Below are 9,331 nucleotides of genomic sequence, written 5' to 3' on the forward strand. Positions count from 1 at the left end.
TTTAGAATTCATTCACGTGAATTTTGTGGCCGTAACAAAGAAAACGAGTTTCTCAATTTATCAAGCCAACAAGTAGAGAAGTGGATATCAAGCGATGAGATAGTTTTAAACTCCGAGGAAGATGTTTTCGAGATCATCATCAAATGGATCGAGCAAGACAGAAATGGACGCAAAATTCATTTCGCCAGTTCGGTTGATTTTTGTGACGCGTGACTATTTGTTCAATGATGTCGTGACAAACCAGCTAGTGAGAGACCTAGAAGATGACCCCTGTCTGCACCAGTTGAGAAGTTCATTAAATTTTGTCGTTCAAGCTATTCACAGTGATCTTCCTTGGCCACAAACACCCAGGAGGACACTTGAAGAGGTAGATGGTATTGTAGCATTCGAGAAAAACCAGACACTGCTTTATCTCCCGCAGAAAGATAAGTGGTTTCAGCTTCCTGATACTGTATCCCCGGCTTTAGAAATGATATCTTGTCAAGGCAAAATCTACAATTTTTCATATAAAGCGTATGAACGATATGATTCACTTGTAAACTCCTGGTCTCCGGTATCCTGTCCATTTACACCAGCAGGTGAGAGCTTCTACAACTTCTGCCATGCAGTGGTTGTTAGAGGAGACATCTACCTCGTTCTAAGTAGAAATGACTTAGTTTTGTTTAAGTACAGCACTGCTTCAATGTCTTGGCAATCCGTTCCATCCTGCCAGTGGCGTGGGAAAGAAGAAGCTTGTGTTGTAGTTTTGGACAAGGATATCTATACAGTTGGTGGGTTTGATAAAGGTGCGATTCTTACTGAAGCCAGAAGATATGACACAACAGAAAACACCTGGACAGATATTGCAGACATACAGGAAGGTCGACGCATGGCCTTTGGTGCATCTTTTCATGGTAAAAAATTGTTGCTGGTGGGTTAACATTACATGCTGATGAAGAGTTAAGAGGCCCTGCGCCTAAGAAACGACCGATGATTTCCGGCTAAAAAATAAAATCGGCCGATTTTTATCTCCCAAGTAGAGGTTACCGAATACTATTTAAAAATGAATTTCTTTTGTTTCAGTTTCGCTTTAAACCAAAAATATCGAGCCGCAAACTTTTTCCGTCTGATAGCAGCAAAATCAGGCCGAAAATAAGCCCCCGCAAAATACTGTTCAGATATTACTATCGCAACGTAAAATAATGAAAAAACTACACAGTGTTGAAGAAAAAGGCCTTTTAATGCAATATCATTCGATAAACATCAAAAAACTGCCGAAGCGATTAAAAAATAAAGTTTCAAATGTTGCATACTAAATTGGATGGAGCGTTGGAGCTGATTTTAAAATAATTATTTCTCAAAAGTCCAACGTTGTTGAAAGCAATCACAGTGATGAATTAGACATTGGAGGGATACACATCACGTTTCTGGAAAAACATTTTTCGGTCAAAGTATATTGACCTTGTACAAAGCGTTCAAAGTTACCGTGTTTACCGTTATCCTGCTACTTCGGCGAAAGACTTTTCTTTTGCCAATACGGCCGGGGATAGCGTGTTAAACGCCACTTTAAACCTTGCTAGGCATTCAAAGACCATCCTGAGTAGAAGGATGTAGAATTGAAAGAGAAAGGAAGATGAAAAATACGCAGAAAAAGAAAATAACTCGAAATTACCATCTGCTAACGAAAGTTGAATCTGGAAAATGTCGTCGCGTGACAGCGGCCATTGACGTCATTTGTCACGTCAAGTCGCAAGAGCGTGGGAAAACGAGTCTGCAATGTCCTTCGGGCGGTCAGCGGCTAGGGATCCAGTCGTGACCCCATAACTCAGATCACGCTGCGGCTAAAACGGTGTGGCTGTTGGGGAAGTTTTTCTTTTTGAGTGACCATCATTGGTGAAAAATAACATAACATTGTTCCACTAAACGTTCTCTGGCCGGGAAAAATTGTTTCCCTATTTGTGCATTCGTTTGGATTCCGCCGCTATTTGTACAAATGACGTCAATGGCCGCTGTCACGCGACGACATTTTCCAGATTCAACTTTCGTTAGCAGATGGTAATTTCAAGTTCTTTTCTTTTTCTGCGTATTTTTCATCTTCCTGTCTCTTTCAATTCTACGTCCTTCTACTCAGGATGGTCTTTGAATGCCTAGCAAGGTTTAAAGTGGCGTTTAACACGCTATCCCCGGCCGTATTGGCAAAAGAAAAGTCTTTCGCCGAAGTAGCAGGATAACGGTAAACACGGTAACTTTGAACGCTTTGTACAAGGTCAATATACTTTGGCCGAAAAATGTTTTTCCAGAAACGTGATGTGTATCCCTCCAATGTCTAATTCATCATTGTGATTGCTTTCAAAAGCGTTGAACTTTTGAGAAATATTTATTTTAAAATCAGCTCCAACGCTCCATCTAATTTGGTATGCAACATTTGAAACTTTATTTTTTAATCGCTTCGGCAGTTTTTTGATGTTTATCGAATGATATTGCATTAAAAGGCCTTTTTCTTCAACACTGTGTAGTTTTCTCATTATTTTGCGTTGCGATAGTAATTTCTGACCAGTATTTTGCGGGGCCTTATTTTCGGCCTGATTTTGCTGCTATCAGACGGAAAAAGTTTGCGGCTCGATATTTTTGGTTTAAAGCGAAACTGAAACAAAAGAAATTCATTTTTAAATAGTATTCGGTAACCTCTACTAGGGAGATAAAAATCGGCCGATTTTATTTTTTAGCCGGAAATCATCGGTCGTTTCTTAGGCGCAGGGCCTCTTAAACGTTTGTGAAAGGTACAACATTTCATCTGTAATATATTCGTAACCGGAAGTTGTGTTAAGCTGTTGTATTACCCAAGATGCTTAGAGAATAAAGTTGTTGTGTTGAGCAAGCCTCGTGAACTTGTGTTGTTATGTCACCAAGCCATACTTCTGCTAGTATGTTTCATTTTGGCGACGAGGATGGGATACTCTACATGCACGAAGACGCATGAGAAATCCAGTGAAGTTTTGATTTTCCCTGTGTGAGGAAAAAGGTTTGTTTTCGACCGAGGCAACTTGATCAAAGTTTGAGCACGTGCTATCAAAATGGCGGGAATTGGATTGTTTGGTCGTGTCGGCGAGTTCAGCCCTGAGCGAGAGACTTTTCGTTCCTATGTGGAAAGAATGGAAATGTTATTCATGGCAAATAATATCAAACCAATCTCGCAGTTGCAAATAGAAAACGTGCTATCTTTCTGACTGAGATTGGACCCGAAGCATATTCTACCCTGAGCAATCTGCTGGCACCAGTGAAACCAAAAAACACTCCTTTTGCGGACATTGTCAAAGCATTGGAGAAACATTACAATCCAGCGCCATCTGAGATAGCAGAGAGTTTTCATTTTGGAACTCGCTATCAAAAACAAGACGAATCCATCAGTGACTTTATTGTGGCCTTGAAGAAGTTATCGATTCATTGTAACTATGGAGAGTTTCTCAACCGAGCTCTGAGAGACCGTTTTGTGTGCGGATTGAACAATCCCAAAATACAGAATAAACTTTTGAACACCGAGGATCTTTCTTTTGAGAAAGCGTGCCAGATTGCAAAGTCAATGGAAATGGCAGAGAAGAACACCCAAGAATTCCGTCCTCTCAGTGCAAGTGATGACAGCTAAGGCATAGTAAATAAACTGGAAACTGTAAACACTAAGGAACCCTCATGTTACCGGTGTGGTGGTAAGCATGCTGCACCTAAGTGTAAATTTAAGTCAGCAAAATGCTACAAATGTAGCAAAGTAGGTCACCTTGCATCAGTTTGTCGCAGTAAAGATGTTGAGTCTGGCATGAAAACAAAACAACCAGGAGCTAAAGGTACTGTTCATAGTGTCTTAGAATCAAACACAGAAGGTTGTGATGATAATGATGAGTTAGGTATTTATTCCATGTATGCAGTTGGTACAGATAATCCTACCAACAAAAGTTATACTGTAGAAATGACCATAAATGGTTCACCATGTGCAATGGAAGTAGACACTGCAGCTGATTACTCAATAATGAGTAAGAGCACACATTCTCAGAAATTCAGTAATTTTCCACTTCGTCCGTCAAAAGTTGAATTGAAAACCTATACGGGTGAAACCCTTACAGTGTGTGGTGAAATGCTGTGTGATGTAGTGTACAAGGGCCATGAATATACATTGCCAATTATTGTAGCTGATTATGAGAGGAATCCTACTTTGCTGGGAAGAAATTGGTTAAACCATATAAGGCTTGAGTGGGGTGAAATATTTAGTTTAACAAGATCTGAGTTGGAAAGTGCCAAAAGTCAACTTGATGGATTACTAGTTAAACACAGTGAGTTGTTCAAAGATAGCTATGAGGGCATGAAAGGGTTGGAAGCACACATCACCATGAAAGATGGTGCAAAGCCCATATTTATTAAGCCACGTAGAGTTCCATATGCACTAAAAGATGAAGTCGAAAAGGAGTTGGATAAGTTAGAGAAAAATGGGGTAATCGTTAAAACTGACAGATCAGACTGGGCAAGCCCAATAGTAGTTGTGCCAAAGGCTGACAAATCGGTTAGAATTTGTGGGAACTACAAAGTAACCATCAACTCAGCTGTTGAAGATGAGCAGTATCCCCTTCCCACCCAACAGGACTTGTATGCTGCCCTCTCGGGATCAAAATTTTTCAGCAAACTTGATTTGTCGCATGCATATGCTCAGCTAAGTGTTGATAAAGCAAGTCGTGAGTACCTGACAATTAGCACACACAAGGGACTCTATTCCTACACCAAATTACCATATGGGGTTAAATCAGCACCTAAAATATTCCAAGCTAAAATGGATATGATTTTGCAAGGGGTAGAAAAATGTGTGTGTAAGCAGGATGACATTCTTATTGGTGGTGTCAGTTGGCAGGAGAATATCAAAATCCTGGCTGAGGTATTGGAGAGGTTGCATAAATATAACCTGCATTTGAAGATGGCAAAGTGTGAATGTCTGAAGAGGGAAGTTGTCTATTTGGGTTTGAAGATAGATGCTGAAGGTTTGCATCCAGTTGAAGAAAAAGTGGATGCTGTAAAAGGGCACCAGTACCACAAAACGTCAGTGAGTTGAGATCTTTTTTGCGCATGGTCCAGTACTATCACCCATTTCTACCAGGGTTAGCAACCACACTAGCACCATTACATGAGCTCCTCAAAAAGGGTGTCCAGTGGACATGGACAAAAGAGTGTCAGCAAGCATACGAAGCTTGTAAACAAGGTCTCACCAGTGATGCACTGTTGGTGCATTATGATGGGGACCGTGAACTGAGACCTGCTTGTGATGCGTCCAGCTATGGAATTGGAGCAGTTATTAGCCATGTGATGGATGATGGGCAGGAGAGGCCAATAGCCTATGCCTCTCGGACACTGAGTTCAAGTGAAAGGAACTATGCACAAATTGAGCGTGAAGCATTATCAATTGTTTTTGGTGTAAAAAAATTTCACCAGTTTTTGTATGGGCGTAAATTTACCCTGATCACTGATCACAAACCATTGTTGGCAATTTTCAATCCAAAATCCGCTATCCCCACACTAGCAGCAGCTCGAATGCAGAGGTGGGCTCTAGTTCTTTCGGCGTATGACTATGAGATTGAATACAAACGATCTGAAGACCATGCCAACTGTGATGCTCTCTCAAGGCTACCACATGAGGACTCCATAGTGGGAAGTGAGGGTGTGGTCTACAGTGTGAGTGTAATTGATGATGATTTTCCAATCACTACAGAAGATATAGGAAAGGCAATCCTTGTAGATCCTCTACTTGGTAAGGTACATCAATTTGTGATGTCAGGTTGGCCAGAAGGGTGTCGTGGTGAGACCCTCAAACCCTATCATAATAGAAGAAATGAGCTGTCCTGTGAACAGGATTGTGTCCTTTGGGGCTCTAGGGTGATTATTCCACCAATCTTTAGAGCCAAAATGCTGGGGCAGTTGCATTGGGAACACCCTGGTATATGTGGTATGAAAGCAATTGCTCGAACATGCATGTGGTGGCCAAAAATGGATCAGGAAATTGAGGAAGCCGTGAGAGTATGTACAGTATGCCAAAATGTTAGAAATGCCCCACCCAGTGCAACCCTGATCCCATGGAAGTGGCCAACTAGACCATTTCAACGGATCCATATTGATTTCTGTCAGAAGGGTAATGATTACTTCCTTGCAGTAATCGATAGCCACTCAAAGTGGATTGAAGTGAAACATATGAGCTCTACAACTACTGAACGGACTATTGATGAGCTCCGTTTAATTTTTGCTACTCATGGTTTACCTGAAGAGGTGGTGTCTGACAACGGACCACAGTTTACGTCCACTGAATTTGCCGAATTCGTGCGCAAAAACGGCATCAAGCACACGTTGGTTCCACCCTATCACCCTCAATCTAATGGGGCAGCGGAGAGGTCTGTGAGAGTTGTTAAGGATGCTTTAGTTAAACAAGTGCTTGAGGGTAAAAAGGGCATCTCTATGAAACACAGACTGGCTAATTTTCTATTTCGGTATCGCACAACCCCTCACAGTACAACTGGTGTGACCCCTGCTGAGTTGATGGTGAAGCGTTGCCTAAGAACAAGGTTAAGTCTGATTAAGCCTAATCTGGCACAAGTTGTAGAGAATAAGCAAGAGAAACAGAAAATGTATAAGGATTTGAAATGTAAGAGGGAAAGATCCTTTGTAAGAAATGACAGGTTGCGGGTGTCAAGCCGATTGTCAAGCCTCCTCCGTCAAACTGTTCAATAAACTAAACTGGATACCATTTTTCGAACAGGCTAAACTTACTAAATGCTGTATTATATACAAGCGTTTACAGGGGCATGTACCAACCTATCTTAAAAGTTTACTTAAGCTTACTAGCGACACTCATTCGCGGCAGACTAGGTATGCCAACTTCAACATTGCTCACCCTGTTATCAAACGTAAAACTGAAGGAGGAAGAACATTTATTGTGACTGCCCGTCAAGCCTGGAACAGCTTACCGCTATCAATGCGGAAAATAGCGTCGCTTAATTCTTTTAGGAACTCTCTTTGGAAAAAATTTTTTGAAGAACAGCAGCTTTTAAATCATTTTATTCTGTGATTTAGTTATACTTTTTGTATTTTAAATTGATTTTATCTCTTATCTATTGTATTTCTTTTCGTTATATTATCTCATAATTATGCCATAGTTTTAACATCCGTATTGTACATAATGTTTAGAGGGCCACTGGTTTGTTAGTATTTTTATACTATTTTAGTGCTACCCTCTTTAAATAAAGTCTTTACTTACTTACGTACTTACCTACTTACTTACTTACTTACGTACGTACGTACGTACTTACTTACCTACCTACCTACCTACCTACCTACCTACCTACCTACCTACCTACCTACCTACCTACCTACCTACCTACCTACCTACCTACCTACCTACCTACCTACCTACCTACCTACCTACCTACCTACTTACTTACTTACTTACTTACTTACTTACTTACTTACTTACTTACTTACTTACTTACAGGACACAAAACCAGATATGTACACACTGATCACATGATAAGAGCACATGATAATGTACCAGATGATGTCAGTGAGCCAGATGTCGTGGTGCCCGAATCAAGTTGTCAGAAAATAAATGATGATAATGTGAATCCTCTCGATACTACTTCTGAACCACATGTAGATCTGCCTGAAAACGAGGATACTGTTGTATCTCCTTTAGTTGTAAGTAGTCCACCTACAGTTTTGCGAAGATCTCAAAGGATTAGAAAACCAGTTGTTAAACTTAACCTGTAACTGTAGGTTATCACTATGTCTTGGGTATAAGTGCATCCTGAAAATCTGGGGGAAAGCAGTGTAATATATTCGTAACCGGAAGTTGTGTTAAGCTGTTGTATTACCCAAGATGCTTAGAGAATAAAGTTGTTGTGTTGAGCAAGCCTCGTGAACTTGTGTTGTTATGTCACCAAGCCATACTTTTGCTAGCATGTTTCATCATCAAACCAGTGGCAGTTCATAGCAAGCTTGACAGTCCCACGTTGTGATGGTGGTATGCTATGTGTAAATGACACTCTGTATGTAGTGGGTGGATTTTTTTGTGACAACGAGCTGGCACTTTGAGTTGAGAGCTATGATGTTGAGAAGAATGAACGGGTAGTGAGGGCAGTTATACCTCAGAGCAAACATGAAATCATGGCAAAAAAAGGCAACATGTTCTTTAAAGCTTGTCCTGTGACACTTTTCAAAAAAGTGATTGATAAACTACAACCACTTTAGACATATCCATTGGCACTTTCAGATTAGAAAAGAGCAAGCTTTTAGCCCAGATTCCATGAGTGGCCTTCCACTAACAAATATGGGGCCAAAGGTACTATTCTGCTAAGGGTCTGGTGTGTTAGCCACAATGTTTAGGCGATAAATTTAACGCCCCGGCCAAATGATCGCAACATATCACCACAACATATCCCAACATTGTTGGCCCAACATTTCCATGCCCCAGCCAAACGATCACAACATTTCAGCACAACATATTACAACATTGTTGGGCGCAATATGGTGCGTGCATTTGGCCACCCTGTTGCGAAGTGTTGCGACATGTTGGGTATTGAAAATCAAAGTAGTGCGCATGCCCGGGTCGAACGACCCGCATTGCACGAACCTGGCCAAATGACCACAACATCATGCAACATCTACAAATGTTGCATGAAAAATTTGACCACATTCAAATTTGAGCCAACAACACCCAACACGTCGCAACACCTCCCAACGCTTCGCAACAGGGTGGCCAAACATGCACAACATGTAGGGCCCAACAATGGTGCGATATGTTGCGTTGACATGTTGCGATTGTTTGGCCAGGGCTTAATGTTTCGATCAGATACATGTTACGCCGTGGCGATCAACTCCCGAAATTCTTGAAATAGTGGACTTTTCAATTTGCCCATCCAAATTCGTTTTTGAAGTAAGCTGTTCAGATGTGGTGTGTTAAAGAAATCAATGGATTGTTTGTGAAGGCCTCTATAGTTTGTAGCTTGTTTATCTCTCTTGTTTCATTTTATATAGTTTTTTTCAAACTAGTAAGCCAGGTGCAAGCTCAGTAGGACCGCAGCAAACGCCCTGCTTTGTACACTTGTTGTTTGAAAAAATCTGCCTTGTGTGACTTATTGCATGACAACCCTGTTCCCATGATGATGTCATCTTTTACTTTAATTAGGTCTCGACATGAAATTGAGGTTTTCGGGTCTCGTCGAGCCAATATGACCACTCAAATTTATTATGAAAATATTTAATAAAATCCCAATTAATCAAACAGTCAATCAATGTGTCAGTCAGTCGGTCAGTCCATCAATCTATATCAATA

The sequence above is a fragment of the Orbicella faveolata genome, unplaced genomic scaffold (assembly GCF_042242905.1).
Source record: "Orbicella faveolata isolate gen_17 unplaced genomic scaffold, um_ofav_v1 contig_47, whole genome shotgun sequence".
NCBI lineage: Eukaryota > Metazoa > Cnidaria > Anthozoa > Scleractinia > Merulinidae > Orbicella > Orbicella faveolata.